The sequence below is a fragment of the Kogia breviceps genome, chromosome 1, assembly GCF_026419965.1.
Source record: "Kogia breviceps isolate mKogBre1 chromosome 1, mKogBre1 haplotype 1, whole genome shotgun sequence".
NCBI lineage: Eukaryota > Metazoa > Chordata > Mammalia > Artiodactyla > Physeteridae > Kogia > Kogia breviceps.
In genome coordinates, this window is record NC_081310.1 from 163,002,764 (window position 1) to 163,017,370 (window position 14,607).

General features: G+C 50.1%; 1 protein-coding gene across 2 annotated transcripts in view; it reads left to right on the forward strand.

Moving 5' to 3' along the window:
- Positions 1 to 14,607, forward strand: part of TRABD2B (TraB domain containing 2B) — a 224,557-nt gene that overhangs the window by 191,307 nt on the left and 18,643 nt on the right. The window lies entirely within an intron of this gene.

Sequence of the window (14,607 nt, forward strand, 5' to 3'; positions counted from 1 at the left end):
ATAGTAACATGTCATCTGCAAACAGTGACAGCTTTACTTCTTTTCTGATTTGGATTCCTTTTATTTCTTTTTCTTCTCTGATTGCTTTGGCTAAAACTTCCAAAACTATGTTGAATAATCGTGGTGAGAGTGGGCAACCTTGTCTTGTTCCTGATCTTAAAGGAAATGGTTTCAGTTTTCACCATTGAGAATGATGTTGTCTGTGGGTTTGTCATATATGGCCTTTATTATGTTGAGGTAGGTTCCCTCTATGCCTACTTTCTGGACAGTTTTTATCATAAATGGGTATTGAATTTTGTCTAAATCTTTTTCTGCATCTATTGAGATGATCATATGGGTTTTCTCCTTCAATTTGTTTATATGGTTTATCACATTGATTGATTTGCATATATTGAAGAATCCTTGCATTCCTGGGATAAACCCCACTTGATCATGGTGTATGATACTTTTAATGTGCTGTTGGATTCTGTTTGCTAGTAGTTTGTTGAGAATTTTTGCATCTATGTTCATCAGTGATTTTGGACTGTAATTTTCTTTTGTTGTGACATCTTCATCTGGTTTTGGTATCAGGGCGATGGTGGCCTCGTAGAATGAGTTTGGGAGTGTTCCTCTCTCTGCTATAATTTAGAAGAAGGATAGGTGTTAGCTCTTCTCTAAATGTTTGATAGAATTCACCTGTGAAGCCATCTAGTCCTGGGCTTTTGTTTGTTGGAAGATTTTTAATCACAGTTTCAATTTCAGTGCTTGTGATTGGTCTGTTTGTATTTTCTATTTGTTCCTGGTTTAGTCTCATGTGCATTTCTAAGAATTTGTCCATTTCTTCCAGATTGTCCCTTTTATTGGCATATAATTGCTTGTAGTAATCTCTCATGATCCTTTGTATTTCTGTAGTGTCAGTTGTTACTTCTCCTTTTTCATTTCTATTTCTGTTGATGTGAGTCTTCTCCCTTTTTTTCCTGCTGAGTCTGGCTAATGGTTTATGATTTTTTTTGTCTTCTCAAAGAACCAGCTTTTAGTTTTATTAATCTTTGCTATTGTTTCCTTCATTTCTTTTTCATTTATTTCTGATTTGATCTTTATGATGTCTTTCCTTCTTCTAACTTGGGGGGGGGGTTCTGTTCTTCTTTCTCTAATTGCTTTAGGTATAAGGTTAGGTTGTTTATTTGAGATTTTTCTTGTTTATTGAGGTAGGATTATATTGCTATAAACTTCCCTCTTAGAACTGCTTTTGCTGCATCCCATAGTTGTTGGGTCATTGTGTTTTCATTGTCATTTGCTTCTAGTATGTTTTGGTTTCCTCTTTGTTTTCTTCAGTGATCTCTTGGTTGTTTACTAGCGTATTATTTAGCCTCCTTGTGTTTGTATTTTTTACAGTTTTTTTTTTCCTGTAATTGATATCTAGTCTCATAGTGTTGTGGTCAGAAAAAATACTTTATATGATTTCAATTATCTTAAATTTACCAAGGCTTGATTTGTGACCCAAGATATGATCTATCCTGGAGAATGTTCAATGAGCACTTGAGAAGAAAGTGTATTCTGTTGTTTTTGGATGGAATGTCCTATAAATATCAATTAAGTCCATCTTGTTTAATGTGTCATTTATTTGTGTTTCCTTATTTATTTTCATTTTGCATCATCTGTCTGTTGGTGAAAATGGGGTGTTAAATTCCCCTACTATTATTGTGCTACTGTCAATTTCCCCTTTTATGACTTAACATTTGCCTTATGTATTGAGATGCTCCTGTGGTGGGTGCATAATTATTTACAATTGTTATATCTTCTTCTTGGATTGATCCCTTGATCATTATGTAGTGTCCTTCTTTGTCTCTTGTAATAGTCTTTATGTTAAAGTCTATTTTGTCTGATGTGAGAATTGCTACTCCAGCTTTCTTTTGATTTCCATTTGCATGGAATATCTTTTTCCATTCCCTCGCTTTCAGGTTGTATGTGTCCCTAGGTCTGAAGTGGGTCTCCTGTAGACAGTATATATACGGGTCTTGGTTTTGTATCCATTCAGCCAGTCTATGTCTTTTGGTTGGAGCTTTAATCCATTTACATTTAAGGTAATTATCGATATGTATGTTCCTATTACCTTTTTCTTAATTGTTTCGGGTTTGTTTTTGTAGGTCTTTTCCTTCTCTTGTGTTTTCCCCCTAGAGAAGTTCCTTTAGCATTTGTTGTAAAGCTGGTTTGGTGGTGCTGAATTCTCTTAGCTTTTGCTTGTCTGTAAAGGTTTTAATTTCTCTGTCAAATCTGAATGAGATCCTTGCTAAGTAGAGTAATCTTGGTTGTAGGTTTTTCCCTTTCATCACTTTAAATATGTCCTGACACTCCCTTCCGGCTTGCAGAATTTCTGCTGAAAGATCAGCTGTTAACCTCATGAAGGTTCCCTTGTATGTTATTGGTTGCTTTTCCCTTGCTGCTTCTAATATTTTTTCTTTGTATTTAATTTTTGATAGTTTGATTAATATGTGTCTTGTCATGTTTCTCCTTAGATTTATCCTGTATGGGATTCTCTGCACTTCCTGGACTTGATTGACTATTTCCTTTCCCATGTTAGGAAAGTTTTCAACTATAATCTCTTCAAATATTTTCTCAGACCCTTTCTTTTTCTCTTCTGCTTCTGGGACCCCTATAATTCAAATGTTGGTGTGTTTAATGTTGTCCCAGAGGTCTCTGAAACTGTCCTCAATTCTTTTCATTATTCTGCTTGGCAGTAGTTATTTCCACTATTTTATCTTCCAGGTCACTTATCCCTTCTTCTGCCTCAGTTATTCTGCTATTGATTCCTTCTAGAGAATTTTTAATTTCATTTATTATGTTGTTCATCATTGTTTGTTTACTCTTTAGTTCTTCTAGATCCTTGTTAAATGTTTCTTGTGTTTTCTCTGTTCTATTTCCAAGATTTTGGATCATCTTTACTATCATTATTCTGAATTCTTTTTCAGGTAGACTGCCTATTTCCTCTTCCTTTGTTTGGTCTGGTGGGTTTTTACCTTGCTTCTTCATCTGCTGCATATTTCTCTGTATTCTCAATTTGCTTATCTTACTGTGTTTGGGGTCTCCTTTTCTCAGGCTGCTGGTTCATAGTTCCTGTTGTTTTTGGTGTCTGCCCCCAGTGGGTGAAGCTGGTTCAGTGGGTTGTGTATGCTTCCTGGTGGGGGGAGACCAGTGCCTGTATTCTGGTGGGTGGGGCTGGATCTTATCTTTCTGGTGGGCAGGGTCACATCCGGTGGTGTGTTTTGGGGTGTCTGTGAACTTATTATGATTTTAGGCAGCCTCTCTGCTAATGGGTGGGGTTGTGTCCCTGTCTGACTAGTTGTTTGGCATGGGGCGTCCTGCACTGGTAGTTTGCTGGACGTTGGATGGAGCTGGGTCTTAGCGCTGAGACGGAGAGCTCTCGCAGATTGATATTACGTGGGGCCGGGAGGTCTCTGGTGGTCCAATGTCCTGAACTTGGCTCTCCCGCCTCAGAGGCTCAGGTCTGACACCAGGCCAGAGCACCAAGACCCTGTCAACTGCACGGCGTCCTGGAGCTCAAAACTCCAAAATGGATTTCACTGGGCTGAAATCAAGATGTTGGAAGGATCATGGTCATTCTGGAGGTTCTGCCAAATCAACTAGCCCTGGAAATGGATGGCGCTGGAACGTGGGGCCCAGACCCACCATCACTGGCAGTCAGAGAGCACGGGCCTGGTCAGTTTTTTTGACAGACCATCAAAAAGACCTCACCCCTGTCTACTCTGTCCATCCTCACTGCCACTGTCCTGGTCCAAGCCTCCATCAGCTCCAGCCTCCTGATCCTCTCCCCGCTTCCAGGCTGCTCCACACGGTGGAGCCAGTGCAGGGTGCTGGCTCTGTCTCCCGCCAGCATCCTGAGCTCCAGGAAGGCAGGCTTCACTTCATCGTGCCTGTGTTTTTCAGTCATGTAAAATATGTTTCGAGCTCAGTGAAGGTATGAAAGAATGAATGAGTGAAGGAAGGAACAGATGAATGAATGTTGACCAGATCCTCCAATCCTGGTCTCCTGCCCGGGAGAGCTTAGAGCAGCCCAGCAGTAAAGTGAGGGCAATGGGTGCCCCACCTTGGCTCTTAGAGACCCTCTGTCCTAAAGCAACAGGCCTGGGGCTGTGGGCACGTCTTGCCGGCAGCTGCCACTTCTGGCTCAGCAACACCTGGAGTAAATGGCCTGCTCGGTGCTGCAAATCTACCCTCGACCTGAGAATTTCAAAGCTGGACTCAGCCTCCAAGCTCCAGCTTGTCCACCTCATCATAGCCATGGGCAGACTGAGTTCCACAGATGCCAGGACGTGGGTGAAGCTCACGAACTGGCGAACTGGAGACAGAGTCGGGACTGATCCCTGGGCCCAGAGCTGTGGTCAGGAGCTCTCTTCTCACGTGCGGTCAGGGAGCCAGCTGAGAGGATCTGTAACAGTATGTCAGCATGGGACACGTCCACACACAACTCGTGGTGACAGAAGTCCACGCCTGTCTTGCTGTGTCCTTATGGCCACATAGCTCCTGAGTCCCACATCCAAAGGCAGGCTGAGGACGTACATGCAGGGACAGGCCCAGCGCTCTTCAGCAGCATGTGACCTACAGATGCACCAGCTCCATGGCACACGTTCCTGTCTGGGTGCCTTTTCCAACTCAGGCCTTCCCAGACCCCCGAGCACTGGGGAACGGAGTCAGCCTGACTCGTTGCCCATCCCCTGTCCAGCCCTCAGAGAAGGCACTGTGGGAGGGAGGGAGGGTCTGTGCCCCTGGAAATACACCTTGCCATCCCCTAGACGGTATCTGTTCATGCAACAGATCCGTTGGTTTATCACATCAGTCCCTCAGATCCAGTGTCATGAATGTCTCTAGGAAATAGCTTAGGACACAGAAATATGATTATAAGACTCCAAGCCACCCACAGCCTGGCCTTGCCCATCCTGTAATTCTATAGCCTGAGGTTCTGCCATTTTACAGCAGACCAGCCTGAGACCAGCCTCAGGCTCACTAGGGTGAAGGAGAGAAAGAGCCTCCACCTGCCTGGCCATACCCCGTGCCTATCCAGATCCTTCCCCAGCTCACCCCTGCTCCAGAACCCCTTCCTGAGGGTCCACAAGCACAGACTGGGATTCCCAGTGCTGCAGGCCGACTGCCCCTCCTCTGTTCTGCTCTACAGGGGGATTTGATGCAAAGGGTCAGAGCTTTGGAGTCAGGATGCCTGGGTATAAAGCGGGGCTCCATCACTGTTAAATAAGAGAGTTTGGGAAAGCCATTTCACCTCCAAGGACCTCAGTCTCTCGTCTGTAAAATGGGGATAATACACCTGCCTCATCAGACTGTGCTAGATGTACTTCAGATAATAGCATTACACTCTCTACTGTGGTGAAGGGATCCTTATCATAGAGACCCTCCTGTGGGCCAGCCACCATTCCAGGCTCTTAGATTACATGACCTCTGAGCTTCACAATAAGCCCACGAGAAGGGGGTTATTATACTCATTTTGCAGATGAAAACTAAGACCCAGAGCAGAGGAATGGCTTCCTCAAGGACTTGCAGACCTTCAACTTGAATCCTGGCCTCTTGGGTCCTAGTCCTGGCCATTTCCCACCCCCCCACCCCACCCCCGTACATGGTGCCCTTGCTGTATACTTCCAGAAAGGTTGACGATTTTGTAGGGGAGTGTCTTTTGAGCTGGTACATCCCACAGAAGAGTACTCTCCTTAGCGTTTGTGATGTTTCTGTATCCAGGAGCTGTTTGACCTCTTCTGGAAGTTATTCAACAGGTTCCAGGGCAGTTGGGCTGTGGACATGTGTGACAACTCTGAGCAGGCCTGGGTGACAGCTGGGACCCAGATGGAAGCCCCGCCTCCTTGGGAGGTGACTGTGGCCAGTGTGCAAACGTGGATGTTCTGGAAGGAGCCAGACCACTGCCATGGAGGAGTGCACCAGCCCAGGGTTAGGGGAGGGCTGATTCCCAACTGCCAGGCCCATGAAGTTTGATAATCTGAGCCTAAGTATCCTCAGAGATCTTAAGTGTGTCCTCGGATTTCCTCTGGCCTACAAATAACTGAGAAAAATAAGTACAAGATGGTGAATTTTTTATTAATGAAGTGTATTAAATTTACAGGCTTATATCCTGAAATTATCTTCTTTCTACTGTGTTTGAAGTTAAGCATCTTTCGCTTTAAAAAGAAAATAGTAGTGATATGAGACAAACAGGGCTTTCAAAGCCCTAATTTGGCAAAATTAAAAGTTGGTAACTGTATTGTTTCTCCCACCCACCCGCCTTCTCTTCAGATAGGAGAAAATAGAGCAAGCCTAAAGCATGATGAAAAGCATACAATAGGAGGGGTGAGGCCAATGATACGGGAGAGAAATTGGGAAAAATGACTAGCCCAAGTTTCCAAGAAGGCATGAAAGGTGGGACCCAGAGCTCAGGTAGAGGATATGGCCTTGGATAGAAAAGGGCACTTCCTCACCTATAGTTGGAGAAGGGAGCAGGCTGGCAGGAAGGTAATTTGGTGGTGGAAAGGTGACCTGATGGCTTCTAATCAGAGCTCCACTCTGTAAAGTAGAAGTTGAAGTCGTGCAGAGAAAGAGGAGGCTGGAAGCTGGTTCTTGGTTTGAAGACAGGAGAACATTTGACGTAAATGTAAGAGAGATTGGCCACAAGAACTGACATTGACAGGAAGTTAAATGAATTTCATATCTTGAGCCCACTGTGATTGATTGGTATGGTTGCCTGGAGTGTGGTATATAAAGGATGACAAGACCATATTGAAGCTCAGCAGAGAAGATGTCTGATTGATTAGTGGTGTCTGCTGTGGACCTGGATTAGGCCACGTGCCTGCCCCATGTCTGCTCTGATTGCTGGGAACATAGACCATGCTGATTGGTGATTGAGGGCCTGTGAACCTGCAGCGGTCGCAAATCACAGCTTGTAAGATTTTCTACAGCAACACGGACATCTAGGGTGTAGAGGTAGATGCAGCTACACTCCAGGCCTTTTCCTGATTTCATCCTAGCACCCACTGCTCAATAAGCATCCCACTGATTGTGAACTACTCCAGGGCAGGGCCCATATCTCCACAGAATTGCCAACACCCAGGAGATGTTCTATAAAGACATACTAGACCAAATCACCCAGAAACAGTTCATTCCATTCAGTCACATGGTATCTCTTGGGCCCCAGGCCTCTGGGGTGGAGGGAGAGGGCTCTCAGTCCCAGGCACTAGAAGAAAATTACAGTTTTGTCCCTAGCTCTAGGGAACTGGGGCTTTCTCAGGTTGTGTTCACTTGTTCAGCCATCCTGAGATCTGGAACAGAATGCATAATGTGGGGGCTGGCTGAGCTGGGTTGGAGACACGAGCCAGACTCAAGGGTAGACCAGTTAGCCTGCAGGGCCCATTCATGCTGAACTCTGAGAGCCACTGGTATATTCTGCAACCCCAGTGTGCTACTGTCTGAATATAATTCTAACTTCTGACCTTACAAAGTCCTTTGACCCTAACAGCCTGTTGTTCTAGGACTATATGGTTCTGATATCCCAGCCTTCCATCATCATAGAATTCTAACCCTCTAGCAGAGTTTGCTTCAGTCTCTCTTGGGATTCCTTGGGAGGAGTATGGAGCTAAGAGCCCGCTAGGGCCTGGAAATTCCTCCACATAGGACTGCTGCCACCTGTCCCCCACACCACCCACCCACAGGAAGCAGAAGTCCAAGCATAAAGCAGGATTTGAAGAGTTAAAAGCCAGGCTGTGTGAGCGTCGGAGACAGAGGTGCCGTGGCTGTTACCCCGAGCACCTGCACATCCAGCACACCCAGCCTCCAGGCTGCTCCAGCCTCTCTTGAGCCCCAGCTGAAGTGCCACAGGCCCATAATCAGGACCACGCCTGTGGGGCTGGGACACAGAAGTCGACTCATGGTGAAGACCCGGGCTTGAGAGAAGGACGAGATGGAAGCCTGACATATGAAACACCAGTAACATTTAAAAATTAATAACAGCAGCAATTGCTCCTTGGAGAGTGATCACCATCCTGCTTGAAGAACACACATATCCATCAGCTTACGTGGCTTTCACGTCCTCAGTGCCTCCTGGAGGGAGTCGGGATGGTATTTATTATTCCATTTGACAGATGGGTAAATCAAGGTGGAGATGAGAAGTGAGAGAATCTTAGAACTGGAGTGGAACAATGGTCAACAATGATTAGGCCATTCTTTCTGATGCCCATCTCCCTAAAAAGCCATCCAGCTGCTACTTGGGTCCTCTGTTCTCCTGAGAATGACCTTCCCCTCTCCCGCCTGGGCCTTCTGTGACCTCTTCTCTGGGGTCCCATAGTCCCACAGGATTTCCCTATTACAGCTCTGCTCATGCTGAGCACATTTGTCGTCTCCTAGTCTAGGAAGGGGAGGGTAGGTCAGAGAAGGCTTCCTGGAGGAGGTGAGAATTGGTTGGTTGAAATTTCCCTGATGCATGTCCAGCTGCCTTCCAGTTCCTCTCCTTATCCCACAGTCCTCAGGGCAAGACCCCAGCCAGCTCCTTCCCCCACTGGTTCTCCACTCGGGGGCGTCAGGAACAAAAACTCCTCAGAGCTCATGGCTGAGCACAGAAGAGCAGCCACAGCCCATGTACGGCCCTGGTAACCTTAGAAACGAGGGACTCCGCAAATAGCACACGCCCAGCCACTTTCTCTCCTCCCGGGCAAATGCCCGTGGGCTGCCATTCTCCCCACTTTGGAACATGAGGCCACAGCGTCCAGAAGTGTTTCAGAGGGCCCTGCCACCCCACCATGTACACATCTGGCAGCTGGCACGCCTGCTCCAGGCTAAGATCCTTGGCCAGAGTCACCCTTCCTGTTTCAGCCCAGAGCATCCAGCCAGCCAGAGGAACATCCCATCTGCTAGCTCGTCCCTAACTGGAGCCAGCCCTGCCCTCTGGACCAGGTTGGACCTCTGTCTATGAGCCAGGGCATTCGGAATGTCAGCTAAGGGCTCAGCACTCTTGCTGGGCATGTGGGGAAGGCAGGGGGAGGAGAGAGTGTCCTAGGTGAAGGGCATGGGCTTCGGAGCCTGACTGCCTGCATGAGGAGCTCAGCCCGCGCCTGTCCTCGTAGGAAGGAGCCTGGGCAGACCAGGTACTTGGCTTCTCTCGGCCCTCTGAGTCCCTCTAAGAGGAGCCTGGCGTCAGTGGGTAGCACATGTGCAGCTCAGGCCTGATGCACGTGAGCTCTTGCGCTGTCAGTATTATTTCAGAGCCCACGGTCCTCCAAGAACAGGACTCCCACCCAGGGGAGAGCAGGGCTGTCCAGGGGATGGGGCAGAAGTGCTCAGTGGCCTCTGAGGATCCAGCTGGGACCCTGCAGGGAGACCCCCCCCTCCCAGCCGGTCTCAGCTCCAAGGAACAGTGAGGCTCAGGACATTGGGCCCCGTCCCTGCCTGCATGGTTGGCCAACAGGCTGCTCTCCTGGGGTGCTGGGTGCTGACATTCTGGGAAAGGAGCCTCTGGATGTTATAAACAGTGGTAACCATGACCGCAGCGAGCCCTGCACTGGGCGCTGCCCCCTGCACTTCACAGAACCCATCACAGGCTCCATCTCCAGGGCTCTCCCCACAGTGGCTCATGCTGACCTCGAGTCACTCTGCGCAGTCACTGCCTGAGTCTGGGGTGGTGTCAGACCCCAGGAGGGAAAGGGCCCACGTCTGACCTATCTCAGGGTCCCCAGAGCTTGGCACGTGCCTGACATGTCGGAGGTCACAGTGAAGGCTTGTGGAGGAGGCTCTGCGGCTCCAGGCCTTTAGGGTACAGGTTCCTCAAAACCCCCAGGGCTTATGTCCTCATTGTGGGACAAGGGCAGGGCCCAAGGAGGAGGCTGACCCCCCTAGTCTGTGTCCTGTCCCTCCCTCTTCAGCCCCGTAGCCCCAGCGTCCCTCCCTCACTGCATAGCTCACACTGCCCTGTAATTGTTTGCGTGTCTGTCTCGCCTCCACCCTGTGATGTCCTCCAGGGTGGGGACCATGTGTCTCTACTCCTGGCACAAAACTGGGTACAGGGGAGACATCATCTCAGTCCTTGCTGAACTGAAGAGGCCCCAGTCCAGCCCTGCCTGGCAGGCAGAGCAGGAGAAAGAAAGCTCGGCTCTGCCAGTTTCCCAGACGGACCCTCCTTGGGAGGTTCGAAGCCCCGAGGTACCCCCAATTGTCCATCCACCTGTCCATCCGTCTAGCTCTCCTGTCACACTTCCTCGGGTAAACAAACACCGCTGTTGCTTGATACCCGGCGGCTGATCCTAGCAGCGAGAGTAACACTTGATAGTTCCCCTTTTGCATTAATTTCAGACGGAACATAAATATGGGCTTGGACTCCCTCTTCCAGGAAGAGAAAACTGGAAACCCATTGGACTCATTGGAGAGAAAACGTGTGCTGGCCGAGGGGAGCCCGTGTTACTTTGGAGCTTTTGTGGGAACATCTGGTTCTCCCCTCCTCCCCTCCACCAAGCCCCCCAATACTGTCTTGAAATTGCCCTGTTAATTGGCATATTCTTCGAGCTGAATACTCACACACTTTCCTCTCTGATCTGGTGAAACCTGGAGGGGACACATGTTTCTGACGATTCGCTGCCCCCAAAACGTGAGCTCAGGATCCCTTGCAGCTGCCAGTACTTCAGAGTAGATGTACTGGCCATGCAGCCAACTAGGGCATCTCTGGATGGAAGCCCAAGCTTTGCCTTTTACTGGCTGTGTGACCTTGAGCAAGTCCCGTCCTCTCGCTGAGCTCCAGTTCCCTCATCTGTAAACTGGGAGTACCTGGAAATGCTTTTGTGAAGATGAAATGAAATAATATTTGAAAAGCATCTTGTGCCCAGGAGACTCACTGAGGAGGAGTTTGCCTTCAGGTCATCACATGATAGAATCATAGAGGTGGGAGGACCCATGAGACCTTTGTAGGGAAACTGAGACAGAGAGGGGAAGGAGACTGCCTGAGGTCACACAGCTGGTTGGCTGTGGAGCCAGGTTTTCTATCCTAACCTCAGGACAGGATTCTTAGCTCTGTCCTACCCTGCCTTTCATGTCGGAGGGTAAATGGGGGCTGTTGGGTTATGCCCAGCTGATGGGTAGGGACTAGACCCAGCCTATGCTCTGCTCACTGAGCCTTGTGCCCTAGCACAGGCCTGCTTTTGCCTGGAAGAAGGGGAGCCTTTGTCTCTGCACTGAAACATCATGGGGCTCTGCCCACTCAGATCAGGACACCTTCCCTGCCTGTATATGACGTCCCTTCAGTGGCACTCTGGCTTGCGTGGTCAGGGGACACAATCACCAAACCAGCCTTATAATTTGTCAAACCTATAATCCTCCTCCAGGCCCTTGCTCCTCCCCTTGCCTGTTTCCCAACTCCACCCACCCCCCAATATATCTGCTTGAATCCACCCTTTCTGGGCCCCTCTTCCAGGAAGCCTTCCTTGGTGTCTTTGGTGTATGGATCTCTCCTCCGTGCCCTTTGTTTTTGTTTCTGGGTTCTCTTTCTCCTCTCTCCTCTTTCTCCCTCCTCTCCTCCCCTCTCTATCTCTGTCTCCTTGTATCTCTTTCTCTCTGTCCCGACATCTCTCCTTTTCCTTCTCTCCTTCCTGTTGCCTCTGTGTCTGTGTCTGTTGCAGCCTGTCTCCCAGCCCCTGTTACCTCCTCTCTTCTTTCTTCTCTCAGTCTCCCTGTGTTCTGGAGCTCTCTCCCCCTCCCTATCTGTCTCTGAGCGTCTCTCCTTTCTCTGCCTCTCTCCATGTGTCCCTCTCTCCCACCCAGTGGCTCTGTGTGGCCTGCCCCCACTGTCCTTCCTCTCTTCCCTCCTCTCCTGGTCCACACGGCCTCAGCAGATGAAATGGGACATTCCTTCCTGAAGAGAGCTGGCCAGAGAGCAGCTGTCGGTGCGGGAAGGAGCTGCTGAGCAGTGGCCAGGAGACACCGGGTGCCTGGGCAAGCCATGTAGGCTAAGCTTTGACACCGAGGGGCCCCTTTGGAAACTTTCCACACCTTCCCTGCAGGTTCCAAGATGGATATGGTGCCTTTTTCGGGATTTGTGACCTTGGAGGCAAGCCCAAGCCCTGTCTGCCAGCCCCTGGGGATGACATGCACTGGGCCCTGACTCCGGGGCTGCTCTGACAGCCAAGCTCCTGGGATTGGTGGAATCTGCAGGAGCATCACCAAGGGGTTGGGCCACGGCTTTGAGGGGAAGGGATCCTCAAGCTCAGGTCTCCTGGGGGTAAGATGAGATCATGGAAAGGATAGGGAGTAACAGATTCTGTCATTCATTCATTCAACAAACATTCATGAAGCCACCACCCTGTGCCAGACTTGATCTTAGCCCTGGGGACAAAGATGGATCAGGCGTGGCCCCTGCCCTTGAAAAGCTGTTGGTCTCCCCTCAAGTGGCTTGTTGGGGACAGAGGCAGCTCCAGGGTGTGGGGAGCTCATTCCAGCCATGGTGAAGAGGGTGAACCGGAGAGAGCAAGGAGGCTGCTGTCTGCAGTGATTCAGGCAGAAGGTGATGATGACCTGGGCCAGGGTCAAGTATGGTTAGGAGGTAAAATCCAGGGTATTCTGGTGACCGAATGGATGAGGATGAGGAGAGGGAAGGAAGAGTGAAGACGGGCCCATCTGACTTGGATAGTGGAACTCAGCTGAGACACATCCAGGAGGGGAGGGGGAGGCTCTGGAGGATGTTGGGTGGAGATGCCCAGGAGGCCACTGGACAAATGGGTCTGGGCTAGGGCAGCAGGTCCAGAGTGGTAACTGAAACCATATGAATGGATGGATTCACATTCCATGGATTGTGAATAGAGTGAGAAGAAAACAAGGCTGTGGAAATGGTTCCCAGGGACACCCACATTTATCAGGCAAGGGAAAGAGGAACCTACTAGGAGGACAGAGAGGGAGCAGTGAGAGGAGTACGAAGAAAACAGCACAGAACAGTGTCGTGGGGTCCCGAGGAAAACAAGCCCCAAAGAGGGCAAAGAGGGGCTTGCGACGGGAACCTGGTCTCTGGAGTGAGGACTTGCTCTAGACAGTCCTGGCGCAGGAACCCCGTGGGAGGGGCCTCCTGCAGGAGCTGCCCCTGGCAGGGGGCGGACACCTCCCCACCCTGGAGGGAAGGAGGTGAAGGCCAGTGTGGCTTAGAGAAGGAGGGGATAGGAATTTGGAAAAATCATTGCTGATTACTTATCATTTCTTCAAGTATCTAAAGCCTTCTGTTTAGGGTCTTAAAATACACAGTAAGGGCTTGGAACCACCTTACAGCCTCCCCAAGGAGGCAGCCACAGGGATCCAGGCCCATTTGACACACAGGGAAACTGAGGCTGGCAGCAGGGCAGCTGATCGCTCAGGATCACGTACGGGAGACTCAGAGCCTTGGCAGAAGCCTATGTCTTCCGTCCTCTACAGCACTGGGTCAGGGCCAGAGCTGCGAGGGCGTTGTCCGTGTGTCTTCTGCAGCTGGCTTCCCAGGTGAGCCTCACTGACCTCACAGTCTTTGCACATGCTGTTTCCCCCCACCTAGAACACGCCCTGCCCCACCCTGTGCCAGCCCACTCTCATCCTCACCTAGTTAACGCTGATCCCATCCCTCAGCTAAGGATGCCTCCTCCAGGAAGTCTACCCTGCCCCCAGGTTAGATTAGAGGCCTCCTGTGCACGCTCACCACCTTGTGTGCTTCCCTAGGTATAGTACTTACCCTGGATCAAAAGACCTTGATTCTCAAGACCGTGAGTGCCTAGAACAAGCCCCTGCCCATTCATCACCATCCAGCACTGGATACGCACTCAATCCGTGTTCGTCAGATAAATGCACTAAATAGGTAGAGAAAAGGAGGGCGAGGAGGAGGGAGAGTACAATTTCATAAGGGTCTCTGGAGTCAAACTAATGCCTTCCCCATGAATGTGAGAGCGAAGGGAGCCCATGTTGCAGCCCAGTCCCTCCCTGGACACAGAGAGACGCCAAGAGCTCACAGGCGTAATGGGTTTGCCCAAGGTCTCAGAGCGGGTGTGGTGGGTTCTAGTCCAAGTCTCTCATTCCCAGACCTGTGATTTTTTTTGCAGTGATCCAGAGGTGGGATTTCAGGGACTGTGGCAGGCCACCAAGAGAGAGACTGTTGGGTGGGGGACTTGCTGGGGAGTCTTGAAACCAGCCCAGAGGTGTGCAGGGCTGGGCGGCAGCGGGCTGTGGGGTTCACCCCCCTGTTCCAGCCGCTGTGCACTCCCAGCCTCACTTCCTCTGCGCCGGAGCCTCTCCACTCCCCAAAAGCTCGTCCACCTCCCTGGGGCTGTCAACATGCTGACCTTCCAGCTTCCCACCTGTCACCACCCGTCACAGGCAATTAGAATAATAGTGCAGGAATTCCACCCCCCCCCCAGGTTCTGGGATGAATGGTGAGCAGGAGGGGAGCGAACTGCGAACTGCCCGTGGGAGCAGGGCTGCAGGGAAGGACACGGGCTGGGAGGGCGCAGGGGCCACCTCCCCTCTGCCCACATTGAACGAGTGGGGAGACTGAAGCCCAGCGAGGAGGAGGGGCTTGCCCGGGGCTGACTCCCAACAGCGACTGGCCTCGCGAGGAGTCTCCCTAACCGGAGC